This window comes from Nicotiana tabacum, chromosome 5 (assembly GCF_000715075.1).
Source record: "Nicotiana tabacum cultivar K326 chromosome 5, ASM71507v2, whole genome shotgun sequence".
In the NCBI taxonomy this organism is placed as follows: Eukaryota; Viridiplantae; Streptophyta; class Magnoliopsida; order Solanales; family Solanaceae; genus Nicotiana; species Nicotiana tabacum.
Genome location: NC_134084.1, coordinates 143205679 through 143232715, shown reverse-complemented (window position 1 = coordinate 143232715; position 27037 = coordinate 143205679). Strand labels below are relative to the sequence as shown.

Here is a 27037-nt window from a genome sequence, read left to right as displayed (position 1 = left end):
TATGGTAGTAATAGAGTGTTTGGTTATTATGAGTTATCGATTGTTTTGTTCTATGGCTTTGAGCCAAGTGGAGGAGTCTGCTATTGATGATTTGATTGCACGGTTATGTGTTGTATTGGTTTCGATTTGAGGTATGCTTGTGAATCAGTTATGACTTGCAGAGGTTGAGATCGAGGATGATTCGAGTAAAGGAAATTTTTGATACGGGTAATATTACACTCTACGGTTATATGGAAATCATGGAATTATTGAGTGGGTATTCGTGAAAGATGTACTGTGCAGGGAGTAGGAATTTGTTCGGTTGCATTAAGGTGGGGTTACTTCCTTGGGTGTTGGTGTCCTAATGGGGCATAGGTCGTTCGGTCTGTTTGGTTGGTTTAATTGAGATTTGAGCTGAGCGAAAGACACTCAAGAATGGTTCTAATGGATTCAAGGTTTATATGTAGTGTCACACCCCCTTTTTTCCCTTCGCGGGAAAGTTCGGGTTTCGGCATTTATGGCGGAAATAACTCGTTTCCTTTTGGGAATTGTGTGTTTTTTGGAGAGTCACCACCTAACGGATTATGGTGCGTTAGGGCACCTAGAGTGATTAACTCTTATAACTAGTTTGCATTACTGTCACACCTCCTTTTCACTACCCCCGAAAGGGTATAAGGGAGTTTTTTTCAATTTAAATGACAACCGAAACGGGATTATTTATTTAAAATTCAGAGTCGCCACTTGAGATAATTTATGGTGTCCCAAGTCACCGATTTTAAATCTCGAATCGAGGAAAGTTGACTCTTATTCATGATCCGCGAACACAGAAATCCGGGTAGGGAATTTTGTTAACCCGGGAGAAGGTGTTAGGCATTCCCGGGTTCCGTGGTTCTAGCACGATCTCTCAACTATTATTATTGCCTAATTATCTGATTTTAAAATATTTTAAAACCTATGTGCATTTTAACACTTTAAAATCGCTTTTAACTATGTAAGAATTAATTCAAGGTTATTTAAAATATATCGAAAACCATGCTACATGAAATGCACCCGTGGTTCACGACACGTTCTATTTAACCTCCTTGAAAATTAGAACCGGTCAACATGAAATGTACCCCTGGATTTATAACATGATAATTATATAATGGGCACGCCTAAAGCAAACTACGAGATTTATTTTAGCATCTAAATTATAATGTTTGTTTGTGAGGGCCATAAATGATTTAGCTAAATGGCACACCTCAATCTATTAGGCACTTAGTTAAGCCTAAAGGACATTAATATTCGCACGGGATAAATTGTTTCATAGTTAACAAGGAAATTAAAGGCAAGCATTGGGAACCTGGGCTGAAGCTTAACTCACGAGACTGAGTAGGTAAAAGGGCAGCCCAAACGACTTATTCATTTTTGGACTGGGCCAACATTGAGCCCAGCCCCCAAAATTCCACAAAAACGCTCGAGCTATATTACACAGAGTAACAACATGTTTAGTGAAATCAAAAATTGAATTGAACATTTGAGTCGAATTTTTTGTCAAAATCCTTCTCTTTTTGAATCAAGCAACACTTAAGAAAACAAGAAAATACGGTAGGCTATTGGCCCCAAATCGAGCCCACAATAGAGCAAAACCATACGGCCATGGATTGACTTCCTTGGGCCTACGTTAGGCCCATCAATCCTTAAGAAACTTTTCAATTTTAACACCTATTGGAAAACAGCAGTCTCCTTTTGGAGCATTAAATACCTAATTATTTAGATTGTACAACCTACTTTTAATGAGAACACAAGAACATGTTTCTTCTTTTTTTTAAACAAAAATTATCAAGCTTACATATGCATCCATCAATTATATGACAATTACGAACCAATCATGTACTACTTCAACTCTAGATAATATTGAAATCCAACTAGGGATTCTCATTCAGCTCCGTACATATGATTCAATAATTCAAACAAAAGTCCAAAATATCACAGTCTTTAAACATAGAATTCAGCACTGACTTCAGCAAACTTAAGCAAAATTAAAAATGTCCAACAAGGCTTTCACCAATTCATAAACCAAACATGCTAGACTAGGGTACTTGGCCAACTTACAAATGAGATTCAACAACAATAACGTAAATGAACACATAAAGAAACTAGATGACTACAGAAACGAATAATCTAAAATATAATTCAACAAAACAATGTGTCATCAAAATTCTCATTACAGATTTCAATATGTCACTCGAGGTCCAAGGCATACCTGGAACAACAAGAAACAACCACAGAACTTCAGCAAGGAAATAGCAATAACAATAGCTCTTAAACAACAATAACAACAATTATCAACCATCTACAACCATCTTTTGAGCCCAAAAGAAGAGTAGTGCATTCGAACTTTTAAAACCCTAAAAATATGAAGACCAACTGTAATGGAACAGTGATTGCAATTTTTTTCTGTTTTTTCTTTCTAATTTTCCAAACTCTATCAGTGAGGGTCTATTCTTCAGCCGTTTTCTAGTTCTTAATATTGTAATCTCTGCCTTGACAATGAAGGAGGCAGGCCTTATATAGAAGACCTTAGGGCAGCAGAACTGATTTTAACATTACCCCTTCCCCAATTTTCTTTTTCATTTCAAACCCTAAAATTACAGCTTGTTTGTTAAACCACCCCAATCCCACCTTCCTGTAAACTTCTCAGTTAGTTAGGAAAGATTCTCCTATCTAATTTTTCTAAACTACCCTTCAAATATCTATTATTTACCTTATCAAATCCAGCAAATGGGCCACAACCAGAATTAAAACCCTCTTTTCTTTGGGCTTCTGTACTGCAAGTCTTAGTTACCAGTCCAAAACCAACAAACCACAAAATGGACAGGCCAATGGAGTTTTGAACTCCTGGCATCAAACTTCCAAAAAATCAAAAACAAAAGAAGAATTGAGCACAAAAAAAACAAGCACGAAATCAAAATGTTCTGACAAAAATGTCAATTGTATTATTAAGCTAAATACTATAACCTAATATGATTTAAACCTACATGCAAGCAGAACACGGCTTGAAACATAAAAGCAAGGAAGAAAAAGAAAGAAACAGAAGGAGATGAAGACCCAAAAATAAAGATAAAGAATGAGATGAACAAGCTCACCAAAACTCGGAGAATAGGGCCTATATGACCAAACTTAGGATGCTTTGGCAAGGCTTGAAGCCGACCATAATGACCACTCTAGACAAGGATGGTCTACCAGGGCTAGCTTCGAGCCATGACAAGCGGAAGCTTCAAAAATATTCTGAACCCCGAAATTAGGGCACATCTGGATTTGAGATTCAACGAATTCCAACAGCTATTTGGGAGAAACATCAATGGTTTCGAGTTTGAGGAGGTTTGGTAGTTATAAGGTGTGAAATTAGCGGCGGTTTAGGGTCGCGCCGCCGATTGGAGACGATGGGGATTTAGGGCAGCGGGTCTTCTAAGGTTTAGATTTGAGAGAGATGAAAGAGTGGGAGGAGTTTGAATGGTTTAGGGGGTGGGTTCAGACATTCTTATACGACCTGGATACCCAGTTCCCAGCCGTTGGATCGGATTAGATCGACGGCTGGGATATATTTTAGGGAAACGGGGTCGTTTTGACTTGAGAATGAGGCTGGGCTGGATCCGGGTATAGAGATGGGCTGGGCAAATGGGTGAGGAAAATTGGGTTTGAATGTTTGGGTCTTGGCCCAAATTGGGTTTTAAGACCAAACTCCATTCCCTTTCTTTTGTTCTTTGTTTTCTTTTTCTTTTTTTTTTAATTAAATAAAACCTAAATTAATCTAAGTTGTAAAATTAAACTAATTATCTACCATAGTATTTACAAGAATTAACTGCTCCTAAATTAAAAGAGAAAATTACTAATTTTAAATTGAATCTCATCCTAAGAGTGAAAACTTCAAAGCCAACTTATATTTTCTCAAGGCAGAGCCTATGCTAGATCTTGCTACTCATGGATGTTTTGAATTTTAACTAAGTCACATTGTCTAGAAGGGTCCTAAGAACTTCAAATTAAATCCTATTATCCAGGCAGGTCCTGGGAGTTTACGGTCGAATCTGTTCGGTAAATGCTTTCCTTATGGAGGGTTCCTCTGGAGTAAACAAGATTTCCTGCCCCTTTTTCAATCAAAGAGAACTTTATCAGTTTGAAAAATGTGGTGGTTAGTTTGTAGCATTCTTGTTGAAAATGGTCTTTTCGTTGTCGTGCTTTACTTTGACTGGCTGCCTTGAACTAGCCAAGAATTGTTTGCCTTTCTGACTGAATTTCAACCACAGGACTCTAAATGAACCGAGTACTCTATACCCAAACCGTTGTTTTACATTTCTGACCCTTCTACTTGAACCTCTATATCTCCCACAAGATTACTAAACCATTTGACCAATGGAACTTTCACTGACACCTTATTTCCCACTTTACATTATGCTAAATCTGGTATATTTTGGCCGCACTTTAATTTGTACAATCCGGAAGTTGGTAGTAAGCTTTGAAATTCTTTCTTACTTGCTTGCAAAAGGCTGACATTGAAAAAACCTCAGAGAAATAAACCCAAAAGAAATGAAATGCAATGCCTTCGAGAGTTAGGAATAAAGAAGAAAATCCAAAACTAGATAACTGTTTGAGGGAGAAAAGGGAAAAAGACTTATCTGAGTGGAGCAACTGGTACTAATGATCATGACATGCACTTCGGATTAATCAGCCCACCCTATCCAACCAATCAACTTTCAGTTATCATACTTTATGTTCCAGGCTCTCCATAACCCAAATTTCTTTGCCAAATCACTGACCTTGTTCGGCCTGCGGTGCCCTGAAGGGTTTTCACTAACAAACCTCTCTCATTTGTTCATCTCTCAACTAAATGTCGCCTTACGGTGCTTGTGAAGGTTTTCACCGATAAGACTCTCTCATTTTTAATTTCTCTCAGCTTTCCATCGCCTTACGGTGCCCGTGAGGGTTTTCACCAATAAGACTCTCTCATTTTTTATTTTACCCACTTGAGCTGGAGTGTTGCCCCTGTTATGAATCACCTCTACTTGCTCGACTTGGAGTTTCTCGAAGACTAGTCAGAAGGTCTTCCTTTGGACTGCAATGTGGGCCTTTGGATAGGGTTAGAAAGAAAGGGTATCACGAACGCTCGAAACAACTGAATGGCTTCAAAACTACAACTTTTGGAATCAGATCTTTTACATAACCACAACTTTTGCCCCAGTTTCTTTGCTTGGCGACTTTTGGATTTTTATTATGATAGGACCGAACCGTGAGGCTGCCTATGTATCCTTAAAAGGAATCAGGTCGAACGTAGTTCATGACATAGGAATTGCTTTGTTGTTGTTACTTTTCTCTTTTCCTTTTCTTTCTCTCTTTTTCCATTTCTCTTTTCTTCCTTTTTCTTTCTTTTCTCTCTCTTTTTTTTCTTTATTTTCTTTTTCTTTTCTTTCTTTTTTTTCTCTCTTCTTTTTTTTCTTTTCTTTTTCTTTTCTCTTCTCTTTCCATCTTTACTTCTTTACTTACCTTTTGCGTTCGTATTTCTAAATTTCGCTACTGATTCCAAAAGAGGGGTATGAAAGGAAATAAATAAGGCTGAAAGGGGTAACAAAGGATAAAGTGTTTAGATAGCAGAACAAAATGGCTTTGTCATTCCAATCTTCAAAACATGCCAAGTATAAACAACACAATTTAAACCAAAGAAATCATACATAATATCTTTTGATTGCATCAGAATTGATAGTCATGTCTACACATTTGCCTTCTATATCTGTTAAATACAAAACACCATTGGACAACACTCTCACTACGATGAACGGCCCCTGCCAATTTAGGGCGAACTTGCCTTTCGCCTCAGCCTGATATGGAAGGATGTGTTTCAATACTTGCTGACCCACTTCAAATTTCCGTGGACACACCTTCTTGTTATATGCTCTTGTCATTCTCTTTTGATACAACTGGCCATGACACACTGTTGCCAATCTTTTCTCATCAATCAAACTCAATTGCTCCCGACGGGTTTTGACCCACTCATCATCATCAATTTCGGCTTCAACAACAATCTGAAGGGATGGAATTTCAACTTCCGCGGGTATCATTGCTTTTGTGCCATATACCAACAAATAAGGAGTTGCACCTACTGAAGTGCAAACAGTAGTGCGATAACCCAATAATGCATAGGGCAACTTTTCATACCATTGCTTGGAACCTGCACCATTTTCTGAAGTATCTTCTTTATGTTTTTGTTGGCTGCCTCGACTGCTCCATTCGCCTTGGGCGGTATGGGGTGGAATTACAATGTGTAGTCTTGAACTATTGACATACCTCTTTCATCAGATGACTATTAAGATTAGCACTGTTATTTGTGATGATCACCTTTGGGATTCCGAACCGACAAATAATATTTGCATACACAAAATCGACAACTGCCTTCTTGGTCACAAATTTGAAAGTTTTAGCTTCAACCCACATAGTGAAATAATCAATGGCCACCAGAATAAACCTGTGTCCATTGGATGTTGCTGGCTCAATTGGTCCGATGACATCCATACCCCAAGCGACAAAGGGCCATGGTGCGAACATTGTGTGCAATTTAGATGGCATAGAATGAATCAAATATCCGTGTACTTGGCATTGATGACACTTGCGCACAAAATTGATGCAGTCTCGCTCTATGGTGAGCCAATAATAACCTGCTCGAAGAATTTTTTTGCCAGAACATACCTACTCATATGCGGCCCGCAGACTCCGGAATATACTTCGGTCATGATAGTCGTGGCTTGCTTTGCATCGATGCACCTCAACATCCCAAGATCTGGAGTTCTTTTGTACAAGACTCCCCTGCTCAAGAAAAATCCATTGGCCAAACGCTGAATTGTTCTCTTTTGATCACCTGTGGCTTGTACCGGATATACCTTCATCCTTATATACTCCTTGATGTCATGGAACCATGGTTCACCACCGAGTTCTTCTTCCAACATGTTATAGTAAGCATGATGATCGCAGACCTGAATATGCAAAGGGTCAACATAAGTCTTATCTGGATGATGTAACATCGATGCCATAGTAGCCAAAGCATCAGCAACCTTATTGTGGATCCTTGTAATATGCTTGAATTCCACTTATCTGAACCGTTGACAAAGATCATGCAGACATTGTCGATATGGTATAAGCTTTAAATCTCGTATTTCCATTCTCCTTGAACCTAGTGCACCAGAAGGTCCAAGTCCCCCAAGACCAAGACTCCCTGAATTCCCATATCTACAGCTAGCCTTAGTCCCAGAATGCATGCCTCGTGCTCAGCCATGTTATTAGTATAATAGAAATGCAGTTGGGCCGTAACAGGGTAGTGATGCCCTGTTTCAGAAATAAGCATAGCCCTTATCCCGACACCTTTCATGTTGGCAGCCCCATCAAAGAAAAGTTTCCAACCTGGTTTTTCAACCTGCTCCACCTTGTCAATGTGCATTACCTCTTCATCGGGAAAGTAAGTTCTCAATGGTTCATATTCTTCATCGACCGAATTCTCGACCAAATGATCGGCCAATGCTTGGGCTTTCATCGCAGTCCGAGTCACATAGATAATGTCGAACTCTGTGAGCAAAATCTACCACTTCGCAAGCCTCCTTGTGGGCATAGGCTTCTGAAAGATATACTTCAGAGGATCCAGGCGAGAAATGAGGTAAGTGGTGTAGGACGACAAATAATGCTTTAACTTTTGTGCTACCCAAGTCAGGGCGCAACATATCCTCTCAAAGGGAGTATACTTAACCTCATAAGATATAAATTTCTTGCTGAGATAGTAAATGGTTTGCTCTTTCCTACTAGTGATACCATGTTGACCCAAATCACAACCAAATGAATTATCCAGGACTGTCAAATAAAGAATCAAAGGTCTCTCTGGCTCTGGCGGGACCAACACAGGTGGGTTCGACAAATACTCTTTGATCTTATCAAATGCTTCTTAGCACTCATCAGTCCATTTGACCGCAGCATCCTTCTTTAGCAGCTTAAAGATGGGCTCACAAGTTGTCGTGAGCTGAGCAAGAAACCTGCTGATGTAATTCTGCCTCCCTAACAGACTCATCACCTCGGTCTTGTGATTTGGCGGTGGTAAGTCTTTGATAGCTTTGATCTTTGACGGATCCAATTCAATGCCCCACCGGTTGACTATGAACCCCAACAACTTCCCCGATGGAACACCGAATGCGCACTTTGTAGGATTGAGCTTAAGATTATACCTGTGGAGCCTTTGGAAAAACTTTCTCAAATCTTTGACGTGGTCAGACTGCTTCTTGGACTTTATGATCACATCGTCCACGTAAACCTCAATCTCCTTGTGTATCATGTCATGGAATATGGTTGTCATCGCCCTCATGTAAGTTGCCCCAGCGTTTTTCAGACCAAAAGGCATGACCCAGTAGCAGTATGTTCCCCATGGCATGATGAATGCCGTCTTTTCCGCATCTTCCTCATCCATTAAATCTAATGATACCCCGCATAGCAATCCATAAAAGACCCAATCTCATGCTAGGCACAATTATCAATCAAAATATGGATATTTGGCAGTGGGAAGTTGTCCTTTGGACTTGCCTTGTTGAGATCACGGTAATCAACACACACTCTGGTCTTACCATATTTCTTTTGCACAGGCACAACGTTGGCTAACCACGTGGGATACTGCGTGACTCGAATGACCTTTGCATCAAGCTGCTTTGTAACTTCTTTAATCTTCACACTCATGTCAGTTTTGAACTTTCTCAACTTCTGCTTGACAGGAGGGAACGCTAGATCAATTGGCAATTTATGGACCACCAAATCGGTACTCAAACCAGGCATATCATCATACGACCACGCAAAAATATCCTTATATTCAAACAATGCTTTAATTATTTCTTCCCTGATTTGCAGCTCAAGATGGACACTTATCTTAGTTTCTCTGACATTATCTGGGTCCCCTAGATTGATTTCTTCTGTATCATTCAGATTAGGCTTGGGTTTTTCTTTAAAATGACTTAGTTCCTTACTAATCTCCTCAAAGGCCTCATCCTCATCATATTCTGACTCATCATCACACTCTATTTCTTGGATTATTATTTCAGAATTAGATTAACTTTTAAAACTGGGCCGAAGATTCCTCATGCATGTCAAGTCATTGAAACCAGCATAAAAAGAACTATACAAAAAAGAAAAGAAAAACAAAAAATAAAACTATCAGGAGTGATGGAAAGGGAAATTGCATTTTATTAAAATAAAGGATAACAAGGTTTGTACATCAACAAGCGAAAAATAAAAGTCTGGGTCACAACCCTGGAATGACCCAGATAGAAAGGAAAACAAAACAAACTACCAAGACTCCTTTCGGGTAGGGAGAGGAGTAGCCTTCTAATTGTTAAGCTTTACATTCGGCCCGACGAACTACACGCCCGCTTTGCTAGAACCTTCTCCAACTTCTACCATGTTCACATCATTAAACAACTTCTGGAACCTTTCAGTTAACTCTTCATCAATGTCAACCACAGAACTTGGAACTGTCGTCACTGGGCGTTTCCTGGCACCGGGCTTGACAAAAGACCTGGAGAGATGGGGAATAGGCTTTGGAAGTACCCACAACTTCTGTTTCAACCTTTTAGCCCTTTTCACATCTGTCGTTGTAGGTTTGAATCCAAGACCGAATGTACCCAAATTTCCAGGGAGGGATACTGGTTGTATGATACCCTATAGGAATGCACCCAGACCTTTACCTGGCACAAAGCCATTTTTCAGCATTTCAGAGGACACCATGACTGATGCAGAGGTTATCTTTGGAGTTGGGACACATTTCCCTTTTGGAACCTTCTCGACCGGCACCGTTTCAAAAACTTGATAGACCCAAGGCCCTTTGCCATCTTCAGCCTCAATGAATGGGACAGAGGCATCACTGTGAGCACAAAAATTCTCCTCACCATGCACGACGATCTCCTGCCTATCCCACTCGAACTTGACCGTCTGATGCAAAGTGTACGGGACTGCTTTGACGGCATGAATCAAAGGTCGACCTAACAGCAAGTTGTAGGAGATGGCTACGTCCAGTACCTGGAACTCCATAGTGAATTCCACTGGTCCTATTGTCAACTCAAGCATTATATCACCCACTTGAATCTTTCCCTCCACCATCAAAACCTTGAACGCAGATGATGTTCTTGTGAATCCTCTCATCATCAACTTTCAACTTGTTCAGAGTAGAGAGAGGGCAAATGTTTGCACTGGAACCATTGTCGACTAACACCCTGGTGACCACAGAATCTTCACATTTCACCGTAAGATAGAGAGCTTTGTTATGTTCAGTACCTTCCATAGGCAACTCGTCATCAGAGAAGGTACCTCAAATATTTTGTAGGTGATTTTCTCCAGATGGTTCAATGAAATTTTGTCGGGGACATGAGCTTAGTTCAGAATTTTCATCAGGCCCAACGAGCTCGTCTAAATAGATCAGCAATGACAGCAAGGAAATTTGAGCAGGCATCTTTCTCAGCTGCTCCATGATGGAATAATCTTGTAGCTTCATTTTTCAAAAAAACTCCTCCGCCTCTTCTTCAATGACTGTTTTTTTTACTAGAACTGGGTTATCTCTGGATGTTTTACCTTTCCTTAACTCTTCCGAGGCAAAGCATCTCCCCGAACGAGTTAATCCTTGGGCCTCATTGACTTCTTCTTTCACTTCATTTCCCTTATAGGTCACTATCACCCGTTCATAGTTCCATGGGATAGCCTTGGTATTGACTACCGGCAACTGGATTACAGGCTTGGTGATGACAGGGTCTGTACAGGCACCCTCTACAATTATGATAGGCTTGTTTGCCACTCCTGGTACGACCACTTTTGACTTTTCTTGCTTTGATACAACATCACTTGGAGATCTTTTCTTAACTACCACAAATGGCTCACCGTTTGTCATGGTCAACTTGTTCACTGATCCTTCAACCATTGGTTTTTTAACTGGCTTGACTTCACTGAACCGAATCATCATGACGGACTGTGAAGGCTTCTTAGTCTCCCCTCCCGTGTGTACTATCTCGATCATGTTTGTTCCCTCATGGGTTGGCAATAGGTTCTGGTTGATGTTGGGTGCCTCTAGAGTTTGGACCTCAATCCGATTGGTGTCGATGAGCTCCTGGATGGCATTTTTCAAGTGCCAGCACTTCACTGTATCATGTCCCGGAGAATCAAAACAATATTCAAAGCTCACGGAGTAATCAAGATTTTTTGGAGGAGGGTTTGGAAATATCGACTCAATTGGCCTCAGCATATCCAACTGCCTCAATCTATGGAATAAATTGGTATAAGACTCCCCCAACGGGGTGAAAGTTTTCTTTCGCTGCAACCTCTCATTTTGGAATACTTGATTGGGTCGGAAACCTGGGCCAGCAGGGTTTCGGTAGGCTCGTGGGGGTGGGTAAGCATTTTGTCGAGCTGGATAGGTGTTTTGTGGGGCTGGAGCACGCCATTGTGAGTAGGCAGGGGGTTGAGTATATGTCTGGGCATGGTGGACAGAAATATGAGGGTCTGGTGATGGGAAGTAGTGTTGGGGTGGGTTATATAGGGTTTGGGTATAGGTTCGGTGAGGGGGTCGAGGCTGGGTATTATGGTATGACGGTCCCTTGGGTCCAAACCATGATCCTGAATCAATTGTTGCCATGTCTTCTTTCTTCTTTTTTCCAATCACTCCCCCAGTACTGTTCTGAATGGCTTGGGTAGTTGCCTTGATAGCCGAGTAACTCATGATTTTGCTTGATTTAAGCCCTTCTTCCACCATGCCACCCATCTTCACTACCTCGTTGAAAGACTTGCCTATGGCCGATATCAGATGGCCAAAATAGGTAGGCTCCAGAGCCTGCAGAAAATACTCCACCATTTCGCTCTCCTTCATCGGGGGATTAACTTTTGTCGCTTGTTCTCTCTAGCGAAAACCATATTCTCTGAAACTTTCACTAGGCTTCTTCTCAATCTTAGTCAAAGACAAACGATCTGGAACAATCTCGATGTTGTACTGGAAATGACGAGTGAATGCTTGGGCCAAATCATTCCAGGTATACCATCTGCTGTGATCCTGACGAGTGTACCACTCCAATACCGAGCCACTCCGACTCTGGCTAAAGTATGCCATCAGCATCTTTCCCACCAGTTCATCTCATTTTACTACAGAATCCCCTCAAATGGGCTATCAGGTCTGCGTGTCCATCATATAGATAAAATCTATGCATCTTGAATCCCACAAGCAACTGAACATCGAGAAATAGACACAAATCTTTGTAGGCTACGCTCACCTGGCCTCCCAATCCCTACATGTTTCTAAACGATTGTTCCAGGCTTCTTACCTTCCTGAACATCTCCTCTTGCTCTGGGTTTTTAGGTGGTTTCTCAGTCTCAATTGGGAGGTCGAAACGAGGAGTGTAAGAGTAATGCTCTGGGGCCTTGAAAGTAAGCTCCGGGGGATAGTACCTGTTATCCTGGGTCTGGAATAAAGGCTCACTGGAGGATCGATGGAGTGTAGCGGGTGGGTGTGCCACGAAAACAAGGGTGGCTGGTGGAGGAGGGTATGGGATTAGTTTGGGTGGCGGTGCTTGTGGGGTTTGGGAAGTGGTGCCTTGGCAGTGGTGGTAAATGGGGAAGCCTGGAGATGAATCAACAGTGGGAGGTTCTTGGGATTAAGCCAGCGGCGGGACGAAAGCAGGGTTGGCGGGGTATGATGGTGGTGGATGCCCTTTCATCCACGCCTAGTACATCTCCACCATCTGGTGTTTCAACTTATGTAACTCCTCTTTCAGATTAACATCAGACTCTTCCCCATCCCTTGACGGATCGATAATACTTGCATCCAGTTCTTGGCCAGTCATGATCAACTTATCTTTAGACCTGGTATTGTACGGGTGAGTTGCCAGAATTCCAAACAAACTAACCATCTGCTTGTACTTGATGACAACAAGCAAACTCATTAGTGATTAAAGCTTAACAGATAGGTAATCGCACATTAGGGAATGCAATGCACCTAAGCAGTTAATCATTTCTATTATGCATTTGAATGGCTGCTTGCATCATCCCGACTTTCACTAGTTTCCATTTTGCAATTTCACTCTCTCTTTTTTTTCATTGCTGTTTTTCTTTGCTTGATTCTTGTCTTTATTCTTTTACTCTCTCATTTTCACCCTCTTGTTTTGCCATTATTTCTTTTCCACAATTTTATTGTTTTCTCTCCTTTTTTTTTTTCATTTCACGGTTATAATCGAATCTTATGGGGATTGCCTACGTATCATGACGCCGCATGAATCAGACCAAGCGTAGTTCTGGGAATAAGTGTAAAATACAAGAAAGATACATTTTTTGGGTTTTCAAATTTTTTTATAAAATAAACATCTTTATTACAAAGACTTCTCCTACAAAACTTAATCATAAAAACTGACAGACTCGAAAAAGAGACTAACAGACTCCAACAGAAAAATAAAAATACAGACTCAAAAATGGACTAATAGACTCTGAAAGAAAAATGAAAATACATACTGGAATGAAAATCATGAATACATAAGTGCCTCAACTGCTCCAGGGGCCCGCGGGACATCAGTCGGTCTCGCCGCGGGCCTATGCGCCATATCTTCTTGAAGGCGGAATAGGTTATCCATGATCTATCGGACAAAATTCATAACGGAAGCGAAGAACATAGATCTAGTCATGTCTTCACACTCGTTGCACTTCATCACAATGTAGTCCGCAATGCTTCTAACCCTTTCTCTGATAATACCCTTCTCTTGTAGCAACCGTCCAATCTGCTGAGACATGGCCCCCAAAACTTGTTCAGCTGTATGATTTTGCTCTTGAAGCTGTTGCAGGTCTTTTTCTAATTGTGACATCAGGGCGTAGCAGTGTTCTCTTTCCGCTTTGAAGCTCTTTGTTTGTTTGACCATCTCGTTCTCAAGGGTAGTTAGTTTTTTCTTTAAATTGGTAGCTTCTCCCTCATATTTCCTTTTTAATTGCCGGACAAACTCTGCTCGTCCCTCTGCGTTCTTCGCTAACTGTGCCCGGGCTCTCGCCAGATTACCCTCGGATTTTTTCAAATCATCCTCACACTTAGCTATTTTTCTCCTAAAACTACTTATGAGTCTTTCATCCTTTCGGCTCCTTTCCTGATTCCCAGCAACTATTTTCATTTTTTGGATCTGTGCTCGAAGGGCATTGTTTTCTTGAGTCAATTTCTTCTTCTCCCCTTCATCAGCAGCGGCCTGTACACTTTTGTCAAATTTAAGATCCCGGATTTGTCCCTCCAATTTGCTTATTGTGGCCCTGTAGCTTGCCTCTTTTGCCAACTAATCTCATTGCTCTTGCGCTCCATCAGTGAATTGTTGGACATTGGGCCTCTTGGCGGGCTGTTCGGGCTCTTTATGGACTTGAGACCTTTTACCGTACCAAGTTGTATAACTAGGCTCTAACTCGCCTCTGGACAGATCGCGTACCTGAGTCTTTGGCTCTAAGAACCTGCATTGATGCCAAATTCAACGCACCCTTTCTTCCGAGAAAGCAGCTTTTGGTTCTAGTTCGATGACCTGTCGGCTCAAATCCTCATCATGTGGGATAGTCTGGTACCTGCCTAGCTGGCGTAGAACTATGTGTGGGGCATAAGGCTGAATGCTCCAGAGACCCATCAATAGAAGAAAACATACTTCGGCCGACATGTAAATGACTTCATTGACCAGGAGCCACCCGAATGTCCACGCAATTTTGTCTGCGGTCAGGGAGCTCAAATGTGCAAACCATGCCTCCGCACCATCCGGAAACTCACGGCCCTCCACCCGCTGTTCATGTTTTTCAATGCTTTAAGACTGGTCATGCCGCAGTTCATGTACCCCGGACGGTGGCAAAGGTGTTCCTCCATCCATAGTTGTAGAAGCATATTGCATCCTTCAAAAAACTTTCCTCCTTCTCGGCAAACAGTTAGAACTCGGTAAATCTCCGCCAAGATCATCGGTACAATGGTGTCATTTGCCTTTTTAGTCATGAAGTCAACTATTCTCACAAGCCCCAATTCTATGTTTCCATCCTTTCTTGGACAAATCAAAACACCCATGAATGCCACTAAAAAGCCAGTCCCCGCCATTTGTTACCCGAATGAGTAAGACCGGTATCTAGCATCTCAAAACCACGGGGATTCCCGTAATGTCGGTACAAGAAGTAGAATGTGCAAAATCCCTTAGCCAAATTTCTATCTTGAACTTCCCGACTGATGCTTAGAAGATCCAAAAACTTCTGAGGAGTCATTGTTCTAGGTGCCACCGGGTATTGATTTCTGAGATTCCCACTAAAACCAGCGTAGCCCGCTACTTTCTCAAGCGTAGGGGTTAGCAGCAAAATGGAACACATTATGTGCTGGGACCCAGAAGGGTATCAAAGCCTCAACTATATCCTTCCTCGCCTTATCTTTAGAAACCCAACAAGACTACCCAAAGCTTTTATCACACTATCTTGGCTGACTTCCCCCAAATCATTCCACCACATATGTAGTTCTAATGGGATTTCCTCGGGGACTGTGAAATGTTCATTTTTAATCATTCTCATACTGCACATTTATTTAAAGTGATTGATTAAAAGACTGTGATTTATTTTGACTCAAGAGAAAAATACCAATTTTCGAAAACTGCAATTTAAAACAAAATACCTTTACGAATACAGCCCTTCAGCACTTCAAGAAAGAAAATTTTAGGGTTGTGTTTGCTAATCAACCAAAATTTAAAAAAGGACCTTAGGTGGCTATTCTTGCAAAAGCAGCCTTTCGGCGCCCTTATGGGGCATTTTGGCTATTACGGACAAGAACAACATTACCTAGCTTATTTATGATAAAATAGCGACACTTCATATTTTTGGGTTATTTTTACAAAAATGAAGTTGGACCCGATGAGGGTTGCCTACGTATCCCACATCCGGTGAGATCAAACTTGCGTAATTCGGTCAATTTTGACGCAACAGAAAAAACAAACATTTGAAATAGCTTTTTCCCCATTTTTTTTCCTGAAATTTTCAAGAGAGATTCGGGGTATTTTGGACACCAAGTTTTTTGCATGCGGGCAATTTCCTCTCTCTCACCTCAATTTGGTTTTTTCTCAATTTTTCCTCCCCTATTCTAGAAGCCGGTCAACATGCAATCCGAGTCAAAAGGTGCAAGTAGCAAATAAAATGCATTAGGATGGTCTTTTGATTTCGGGTACACCTGTCCTAGACGGACCCAACCCCAGTGTTGAGTCCCCAAAGCCAAATGCACGTGATGCAAACAAGCGTTCCTACTAGGGATCCGGCATGAGACTATGTTATACTAGGTTTGAAAACCTAAGTTTATTTGTTCTAGACCTGGCTTACCCGAGCGGACAGCTCGAGGGGGGCAGCGTACCGGGAATACAGAAGCTTCACCGGCTTTGCAACTTGTCCGAACCTCGGTCAAAAATTGGACATGACTGTAACAGAAGAGAAGCTACACGAAGTGCACCTTTCTCAAATGATTTAGAAGACTCAGAGAGATGAGGGATTCGTAACAATTTAGATACAGATCAACAATTTCAAAGCGGTAAAAAAACAACATTTAGCACATTAGAGTCAAACATTTAAATAAAACCAGATAATAAATAAAGTCAACTATAACAATTATTCTAAGCTCGAATTCTTGAACCCTAAACCAGAGATTCTGGGTTCTTGTCCCCAGCAGAGCCGCCAGAGCTGTCACACCTCCTTTTCCCTACACCCGAAAGGGTATAAGGAAGTTTTTTCCAATTTAAGGGATAATCAAAACGGGATTATTTATTTAAAATTCAGAGTCACCACTTGGGATAATTCATGGTATCACAAGTCACCGATTTTGAATCCCGAATCGAGGAAAATTGACTCTTATTCATGATCCGCGAACACAAAAATCCGGGTAAAAAATTCTGTTAACCCGGGAGAAGGTGTTAGGCATCCCTGGGTTCCGTGGTTCTAGCACGGTTGCTCAGCTATTATTATTGGCCTAATTATCTGATTTTAAAATATTTTAAAACCTATGTGCATTTTTAACACTTTAAAACCGCTTTTAACTATGTAAAGAATTAATTCAAGGTTATTTAAAACATATCGCAAGCCACACTACATGAAATGCACTTGTGGTTCATGACAGTTTTATTTAACCTCGTTGGAAATTAAAACCGGACCACATGAAATGTACCCCCGAATTTATAACATGATAATTATATAATGGGCGCGCCTAAAGCAAACTACGAGATTTATTTTAGCATCTAAATTATAACGTTTGTGAGGGCCATAAATGATTTAGCTAAATGGCACACCTCAATCAATTAGGCACTTAATTAAGCCTAAAGGATATTAATATTCGCACGGATAAATTGTTTCATAGTTAACAAGGAAACTAATGACAAGTATTGGGAACCTGGGCTGAAGCTTAACTCACGAGACTGAGTAGGTAAAAGGGCATCCCAAACGACCTATTCATTTTTGGACTGGGCCAACATTGAGCTCAGCCCCCAAAATTCCACAAAAACGCTCAAGCTATATTATACAAAGTAACAACATGTTTAATGAAATCAAAAATTGAATTGAACATTTGAGTCGAATTTTCTGTCAAAATCCTTCTATTGTTGAATCAAGCAACACTTAAGAAAACAAGAAAATACGGAAGGCTATTGGGGCCCAAATCGAGCCCACAATAGAGCAAAACCATACGGCCATAGATTGACTTCCTTGGGCCTACGTTAGGCCCATCAATCCTTAAGAAACTTTTCAATTTTAAAACCTATTGGAACGCAACAGTCTCCTTTTGGAGCATTAAATACCCAATTATTTAGATTGTACAACCTGCTTTTAATGAGAACACAAGAACATGTTTCTTCTTTTTTTTTAAACAAAAATCATCAAGCTTACATATGCATCCATCAATTATATGCCAATTACGAACCAATCATGCACTACTTCGACTCTAGAAAATATTGAAATCGAACTAGGGATTCCCATTCAACTCCATACATATGATTCAACAAATCAAACAAAAGTCCCAAATATCACAGTCTCTGAAGATAGAATTCAGCACTAACTTCAGCAGAGTTAAGCAAAATTAAAAATGTCCAACAAGGCTTCCACCAAGGCTTCCAGACCCCTCTACCCTTCGGGGTAGGGATTCCCATTCCTGGAAACAGCCTCTCTACCCTTCGGGGTAGGGATAAGGTCTGCGTACATATTACCCTCCCCAGACCCCACTTGTGGGATTATACTGGGTCGTTGTTGTTGTTGCAACAAAGCTTCCACCAATTGACAAACCAAACATGCTAGACTAGGGTACTTGGCCAACTTACAAATGAGATTCAACAACAACATAAATGAACACATAAACACCTAAAGAAACTAGATGACTACAGAAACGAATAATCTAAAATTGAGTTCAACAAAACAATGTGTCATCAAAATTCTCATTGCAGATAGCAATAACAGCAGCTCTTAAACAGCAGTAACAGTAATTATCAACCAGATACAACCATCTTTTGAGCCCAGAAGAAGAGTAGTGCATTCGAACTTTTAAAACTCCAAAAATATGAAGACCAGCTGTAATGGAACAGTGATTGCAATTTTTTTCTGTTTTTTCTTTCTAATTTTCCAAACTCTATCAGTAAGGGTCTATTTTCAGTCGTTTTCTAGTTCTTAATATTGTAATCTTTGCCATGACAATGAAGGAAGCTTGCCTTATATAGAAGACATTAGGGCAACATAACTGATTTTAACACCCCTTCTCTAATTTTTTTTTTCATTTCAGACCCTGAAATTACAGCTTGTTTGTTAAACCACCCCAATCCCACCTTCTTGGAAACTTCTCAGTTAGTTAGGCAAGATTCCCCTATCCAATTTCCCTAAACTACCCCTCAAATGTCTGTTATTTACCTTATCAAATCCAGCAAATGGGCCATACAGCCAGAATTGAAACCCTCTTTTCTTTGGGCTTATATACTACAAGGCCCAATTACCAGTCCAAAACCAACAAACCACAAGAAGGACAGGCCAATGGAGTTTAAACTCCTGACATCAGACTTCCAAAAAATCAAAAACAAAAGAAGAATTGAGCAAAAAATACAAACACAAAATCAAAATGTTTTGCCAAAAATGTCAACTGTATTATTAAGATAAATACTATAACCTAATATGATTTAAACCTACATGCAAGCAGAACACGGCTTAAAACAAAAAAGCAAGGAAGAAAAAAAAAGAAACAGAAGGAGATAAAGACCCAAAAATAAAGATAAAGAAGGAGATGAACAAACTCACCAAAACTCAGAGAATAGGGCCTATATGACCAAACTTAGGATGCTTTGGCAAGACTTGAAGCCGACCATGATGACCACTCTAGTCAAGGATGGTCTACCATGGCTAGCTTCGAGCCATGACAAGCGGAAGCTTCAAAAACATTCTGAACCCCGAAATTAGGGCACATCTGGATTTGAGATTCAACGAATCCCAACAACTATTTGGGAGAAACATCAATGGTTTCGAGTTTGAGGAGGTTTGGTGGTTATGAGGTGTGAAATTGGAGGCGGTTTGAGGTCGTGCAGTCGACTGGAGACGATGGGATTTAGGGCGGCAGATCTTCTAGGGTTTAGATTTGAGAGAGATGAAAGAGTGGGGGTGTAACAACCCGAACCGTCGTTTCCTGTATTTATGTCTCGTATTCCCCGTTAAATGCTTATTCATGTTTCAATATGTGTACTTGGTGAATTTGAGTCAATTCGGATTGAGTTTGGTATGAAATGGGACAATTAGTCTCTTTAAGGAAGAATTAGTTTGGAAAAGTCAATCGGACGTTGACTTGTGAGTTAGAGGGCTCGGAATTGAATTCCGATGATTCGGTTAGTTTCGGGGGATGATTTAAGGCCTAGGAGCGCAATCGGAATTAATTTTGGAGGTCCGGTGAAGAAATTAGCTCATTTTGGCGAAGTTAGTATTTTGGCGATTTCCGGTTGATAGGTGAAATTTTGATCCGACGATCGGAATGGAATTCCGAGAATTTTTGTAGCTCTGTTATGCCATTTTGGATATGTGTGCAAAATTTCAAGTCATTCGGACATATTTTGGTCGAGTTTTGATCGAAAGCGCGTTTTGGAAGTTTTAAAGGAACTTAGACTTGAATTCGGTGTAATTCGATAATTTTGGTATTAGTCGAGGTGTTTTGATAATCTGAACAAGTTTGAATAATATTATAAGATGTATTGGTATTTTTGGTTGAGGTCCCGAGGACCTCGGGATGATTTCGGATGGCTAACGAGAACTTTTCAAGTTGGAAATTTCATAATAGACGAAAGTTGTAAATAAGTGCGCACAAGGCCTCACTTTGAACGATAATATCTCTCGTTATATAAGGAGTTGTGTGAGCTACAACCTATCAAATTAAAGCCCTTTGAGTCTAGTTTCCAATGCAACAAACCGTTCGTCATTTGGAAGTGTATACAGGAAGTTATGACCATTTCACTGGTCAGGTGTCAGAGCGCGCGAAGTATCGCGCGAAGTCGCGCATTTCGCGCGTCTGAGGCAGAATGCTCAGCAAAACGCGCGAACAAACGCGCGAACAACGCGACTGAAGGTTTTTAAGTACCCCAAGACCGGCCTAGAGAGTTCCCAACTCATTTTTGGGGTTAAGGCTTGCTCTCTCAAGGGGATTTCGTCCCAAACTTCATCCCTATGATCCTAAGGTAAGATTTTTGGAGTATTTTGAGTTGATTACTACTCCCAAACACTTATATTAACATGGATTGATCTTAAAAATCCTTAGATTTTCAAGAAATTCCTTCAAGAACTCAAAGGAGGGTTTTGCAAGATTTCTTCCAAAAGGTAATCCTACACCCTTAGACTCACATATATGGATATATTATGGAAATATGAGTATGAATCAAGTATTACAACTTATTGTATGGTGATTGGAAGCCATAAATTCCCAATTTAAATACATGAACATGGTAGGGATTTAAAGGTATTTATTTGATGGAATTTTTGTTGGTTTGGGTGTGAATGGTTGATCACACATATGATGTTAGGAGTATAAATTGTTAAAGAATAATAGTGTGATGAATTGTTGGTTAATGGTGATAGTTGGAGGAACCAATGCTATAGTTAAGAGGTGTAAATATTTATGCCTACAAGATGTTTGATAATATGCCTAAATGGCATAATTTATGGGATCTAGTACTAATATCATTAAAGGGCGAAATTCAGATATGTATGGTTAAAACCCCGTCTTTTAGAAATCGAACTTCATCGAGGTTTGTGTGATTTTTGGCAGATTCGTCACACGAGGAGGCCAATTAGAGAGGCAAGGGCATAGCGAGCTAGAGGTGAGTAATAGATGTAAATGCTGTTCTGAGGGTTTGAAACCCCGGACTTTCACATCGTAACGCTATATTGAGGTGTGACACGCACTCCATGGCGAGTGCGGGGTCGGATACTATTGGGGATTGTGACTTGGTCCATCCCGTGTGATGTTTATACTATACTGGTGATTGATACATATACTTCATTGATATTACGGGGCTTGATGCCATGTTTGGGGCCTTGGGCCAATTTGTAAAATCCTTCGAGGATTGATATTATTGCTTAGCATGATTTGCATATCATTTAATTTCAGTCCAAGGTTTTAAATGTTGTTTTGCAAACTCAGCCATAATTCTAAGTGTTGAAAACTTAAATGATATTTTAAATGTATTCCGGGCTGGGAACTTCTGTTTTGTAAATGCCCAAGGGGCTTATTATATTATTTTCTGGACTGATTATAAAGTGACTTGAAACAGTGATAACAATGACACTGTGTGATATACTTGAAACAGTGGTAATAATGACACTGTGTGATATACTTGAAATAGTGGTAACAATGACACTGGATGATATACTTGAACAGTGGTAACAATGGCACTGTATGATATAAATTGGTCAGGTAACAATGGCTGACCGGTCAGGTAACAATGACTGACCAAGATATTGCGCTTGGGCTGTAGGAGCCCTCCGGAGTCTGTACACACCCCCAGTGAGCGCCGTCGACGATAAATAAATATGGATGGCTCGGGCTGCACGCCGCAGTGGGTACGGGAATATACCATCATATGCATTGCATTGTATTCATGTATTTGTATCTATACTGTTGTTTAGTTGTTCAGTTCCATATGTTGCTGTATATTTGGATTTTAGCTTACTTTGTGTATTTACTGGGTTTTCTTATCTTCGGACTGTAGTTACTTTTATTACTCACTGGGTCGGAGTACTCACATTATTCCCTGCACCATGTGTGCAGATACAGGCAGAGCTGAGTTCGCTCCTGAGCGCTGATTCTTTCCAGACCAGGCGGTGACTAGGAGTAACGAGGTAGCTGTTGACGTCCGCAGCCCCGTTTTCTCCCTTATCTTTGTTATTTATGACAAGTCCAGACTTTGTAAAATATTAGTAAATTCTGTAGTAGCTCATGACTTGTGACATCCCGATTTCGGGCTGAGTTGGGATGGTTTTCTTTGTTCTATCACGTTTATTTCACATTTATGATTATATTGCCCATGATTTAGACTTATTCCTGCTACGTAATTATAAAGAGATGTACTGTTTTGTTGATTGGCTGGCCTTGTCCTCACGAGAGGCGCCATCACGACCGGGTTGGGATTTTGGGTCGTGACAGGGGGGAGGGTTCGAATGGTTTAGGGGGTGGGTTCAGACATTCTTATACGACCTGATACCCAGTTCCTAGCCATTAGATCAGGCTGGGATTGATTTTAGGGAAACGGGGTCGTTTTGACTCGAGAATGGGGCTGGGCTGGATCCGGATAAGGAGTTGGTCTGGGCGAATGGGTGAGGAAAATTGGGTTTGAATGTTTGGGTCTTGGCCCAAATTGGGTTTTAAAACCAAATTTCATTCCCTTTCTTTGTTCTTTGTTTTCTTTTTTTTTAATTAAATAAAAACTAAATTAAACTAATTATCTACCATAATATTTACAAGAATTAATTACTCCTAAATTAAAAGAGGAAATTACTAATTTAAAATCGGAAGGCTAAAAATGCAAAAGTAAGCCATTTTGGTGATTTTCATTTTTAATAAAATAAATAATTAACCAATTAATCCTAAAAATATGAAAATGACACCTAAATGTAATGCATGGTATTTTTGTATTTTACATGATTTTAATAAGATAAACATGCATAGAAAAATGCAAACCACTAGCAAAATTCTTACAAAATCCTATGAAACTGCAAATAATGGAAAAATTTTATTTTCTTAAATTTTATAGGAGTAATTCCTATAGGGCAAAAATCACATGCTCACAACTACAGATTAGGGTAAGGGCTCGAAATAACCTTGAGGGGAAGGTGTTAGGCACCCCTCGCAGTCCACAATGGTGGGTCCCGGCCGAACTTAAACTATGTGAATTAGTCATTTTTAATAAACAAACAGTTTTAACACATACTCGCAAATAAAGACATGTTTGGACATATATGATTCAAGTAATGAAAGCAAGGGAAAAGGTTTGAACAATTTGCACATATGTAAAGAAAAGCAAATTTATTTAAACAACGGGAGTTGGGAAAGAGGGGTCCTAGGTTGGTTAGTCTATAGGATCATACCCATACAATGCCTAGTAATCACTCCTCAATGAGGGGCTACACGTGATATTAGCACGTAGTCATCATATCCTTACTACCCAATTCTCTCCCCTTGGTCATAGCCTAAAGCGTTCTAGCAACCTTTAAAGATATCATATGCGTGCACTACCCCTCCCTTCTTTGTGGACCTGGAGGTAGTTAGGACCTCTAATTTAGGTAGTTCTAGACCATCTTGAGGTGCTTAAAATAGAAAAATCTAGGCGTCAATCAAAACAGTTAGGACTGCATTAAAAAGGACAATTAAAGGCTCACATTTTTACCTCCACAAACAGAACAAGTTGTCACATCTCATTTTTTACACCCCGAGGGGGTATATGGGGGAGTTTTTCAAATTAAAGTGACATAAATCGAAATGGGATTATTTTATTTAAATTCAGAGTCACCACTTGGAATAATTTATGGTGTCCCAAGTCATCGGTTTATTTTAAATCCCAAATCGAGGAAATTTAACTTTATTTAAAAGTCTACGAAATCAGAAATTCTAGATAAGGAATTCTGTTAACCCGGGAGTAGGTGTTAGGCATTCTCGGGTTCTGTGGTTCTAGCACGGTCGCTTAAACTATTAATATTGGCCTATTATATGTTTATTACATGTTTTAAACATATGGTACATTTTAAGCTTTATAACCGCTTTTAATTAATTTAAATCATTTTTAGGAAGATTCAATGTTATTTAAAACACGTCTTAAACCATGCTACATGAAATGCACCCGCGGCTCGTTACACGTTCTATTTAACATTGTTGAGAAATTGAAATTGGGTCACATGAAATGTACACCCGAATTTAAAAATCACAACTACATCATGGGAACCATACCCGTAACTGTGATTAAATTATTTAAAGATAGTGCCTAAAGCAACTACAAAAGTTCAAGGCAATTTCTATACTAATTTTGTATTTATGTGAGGGCCATAGATTATAGGATTTTATTTGTGTATGACGCACCTCAAATTATAAAGATTTGTATTGTTTTTTTTAAAAGGGAAACTAAGGATGCTCCTACTTTAATTTAATTGGCTATCACAACCACGTTACGGAAATCGTACCCGTAATTATAATAAATTAATTGTGTGCCTAAAGCAAACTAACAATGTTTATGAATTATTTTATTTCTAAGTTTGAGATTATTGTGAAACCAAACATTATCGAGATATAAACTTGGGAAAATTTTCAGCACTTAACAAATGACTTGTGAAAAGTGGGTTTCCAGAACCCAATTCCACCAAATCGAAGGGTGAAATTATCAGTTCATTTCAATCCAAATTTTAGATTAAAATGTCAGTTGCAATCTTAGCAATTAAAACATACTATAAATTTACATTCCCCTATGAAATACAGACCATTTAAAATTAAGGATAAAAAATAAATATGAAAGAACTACCTTGTCCTTTTTAATAGATTTCTCTACACATTTTAGTACAAATCATAGGACAAGCTTATCATATTTCAATCACATCTCAACCCGTGACAAAACCCTACTGCCATTGCCTAAAAAAACAGAAAAAAAAAATCGGTACCCACATTGTCCTATAAAGCACATGAACATAATTTACAACTAGGATGAACAATAATGGAGATCATTAAATCAATGATAAATTTTATTTACACAAATGCAGCTGAACCTCAGAGAGCAGAAACTTACAAATTTAAGACAACAATAAATTATAATAACACTTAAAGCGAGACCACGGAGTTCAAGCGGCTCAACCGAATCGGAACAAACAAAAACATGGAATTTCATGAAATCTCAAAAGGGAGGGACATGGATGTACCACATACCTGATTTAGCCAAAATACACCAAAAAGAGAATAAGTCTCTGAAGTTGGAAAGAGATGAAAGCAAAAGAACAACACAGCAACAGCAGCAGTGTTTAGGAAAATCGATACCAAATTTCAGCTTCCTTCTGATTTTTGTTTGAAACCATTTTCGGATTCGAGCTTCTTAATATGTTTGTGTATTTTCGCGTGTGTGAGCTTGGGTGTGGAGATTTGATTGTTCTTGTCGAGCAATGGAGAGGAGTGTGCCGTTGATAGAGTCCAGGAGAAGGGTTAGCTTTCGTCTCTTTTTAGAGGAATAATGGAGCGCCGTTTTTTGGTTGCTTAGGAATTGTTCGGTCCTTTTTGGAGAAGATGAAACGAGGAAGAAGAAGCAACCTGGGGAGGGGGGGGGGTCCACGGGTTATGGTTCTTGCTGCTTAGTGTTTAGGGTGTTCTCTCTTCTAGAAGATAACGACAGGGGAGGGGTCATTTTTTGTTGTAAACGGCGCTCGATCTCTAGAGTCTAGGGTGTAGGTCCTTTTTATATATTTAGGTTTTTAAAGGGTAGTGGGTTTGGGGCTGATGGGTTCAAGTGTATTTCTTATATTTGGGTAATTTTGGGAAGAATTGGGTCAATTTGATACAAAGAATTAATCCAAATTCATATTAAACCCCTTTTTTTCAATTACTTCTTTTATTCCTTTTTCCTTTGTTTTACTTTTTTTATTTTTTAATTAAAATCCTAAATCACCTAATTTGTAAAATTAAACTAATTATCTAAGTACAAAAGCTATAAAAATTACTTAATCCAACATTAAAAAGAGAAAGATCACTAATCTTAAAATTTAAAAGGTAAAAATGTAATTTGGGTCATTTTTGTAATTTTTATTTTTAATAAAACAAATAATTAACCAAGTAATCCTAAAAAGGTAAAAACAAAACCTAAACACAATGCATGGTATTCTTTGACATTTTTCATGATTTTTAATGAAAATTAAACGTGCACAAAAATGCAAACAATTGATAAAATTCCACAAAACTCCTATAAAATGGCAAATAATTGAAAAAATCTATTTTTCTTGGATTTCATAGGAGTAGTACGTTTTTACCTCCACAAACAGAACAAGTAAGTGCACGTCTCAAACAACAGTTTCAGGTATTTAAGAGAAAACCTTAGAACATGATATCTAGGTGAGCAGAGATTATACAGCATTGAATTAGAACCAAAGTGTCAAAGACCTATTCAGCTTGCCTACTGATTTTATACCTGTTGAATATGAGCAGTCAGAGATAACAGACCATAGTTTTACAGTTTGCAGAATTTTAATCGCCCTACAGGCTTGCCTAGGCGCATAGTAGTGGCGTCTTATGAGCATGGTATCTATTACTGATTAGGAATGCAGTAAAACGGTAAACAATTTTATACGGGAATTTGAATCCTATAGGTATGCTTTCTAGTGATATTGATTAACACGAAAGAGTAGGTTATTTAATTAAACTGATTCAGAACTTACAAACATGAGTTAAAGTTAAACTAAGCTAGTTTTAGATCTTATAGGCATGATTTCTAGTTAGACATAAGGCGAAGCAAACAGAATTTATTTGACCAAAGTGAAACCCATAGAGGCA

General features: G+C 39.5%; 1 long non-coding RNA gene across 1 annotated transcript; it reads right to left on the bottom strand.

Annotated features, from left to right (window-relative positions):
* Positions 1-1875: 1875 nt before the first annotated feature.
* Positions 1876-26098, bottom strand: LOC142181258 (uncharacterized). Its single transcript, XR_012709876.1, has 2 exons — positions 25430-26098; positions 1876-2224 (listed from the first exon to the last, which is right to left on the bottom strand). It is a non-coding gene; the product is annotated as an uncharacterized LOC142181258 (long non-coding RNA).
* Positions 26099-27037: the final 939 nt, after the last annotated feature.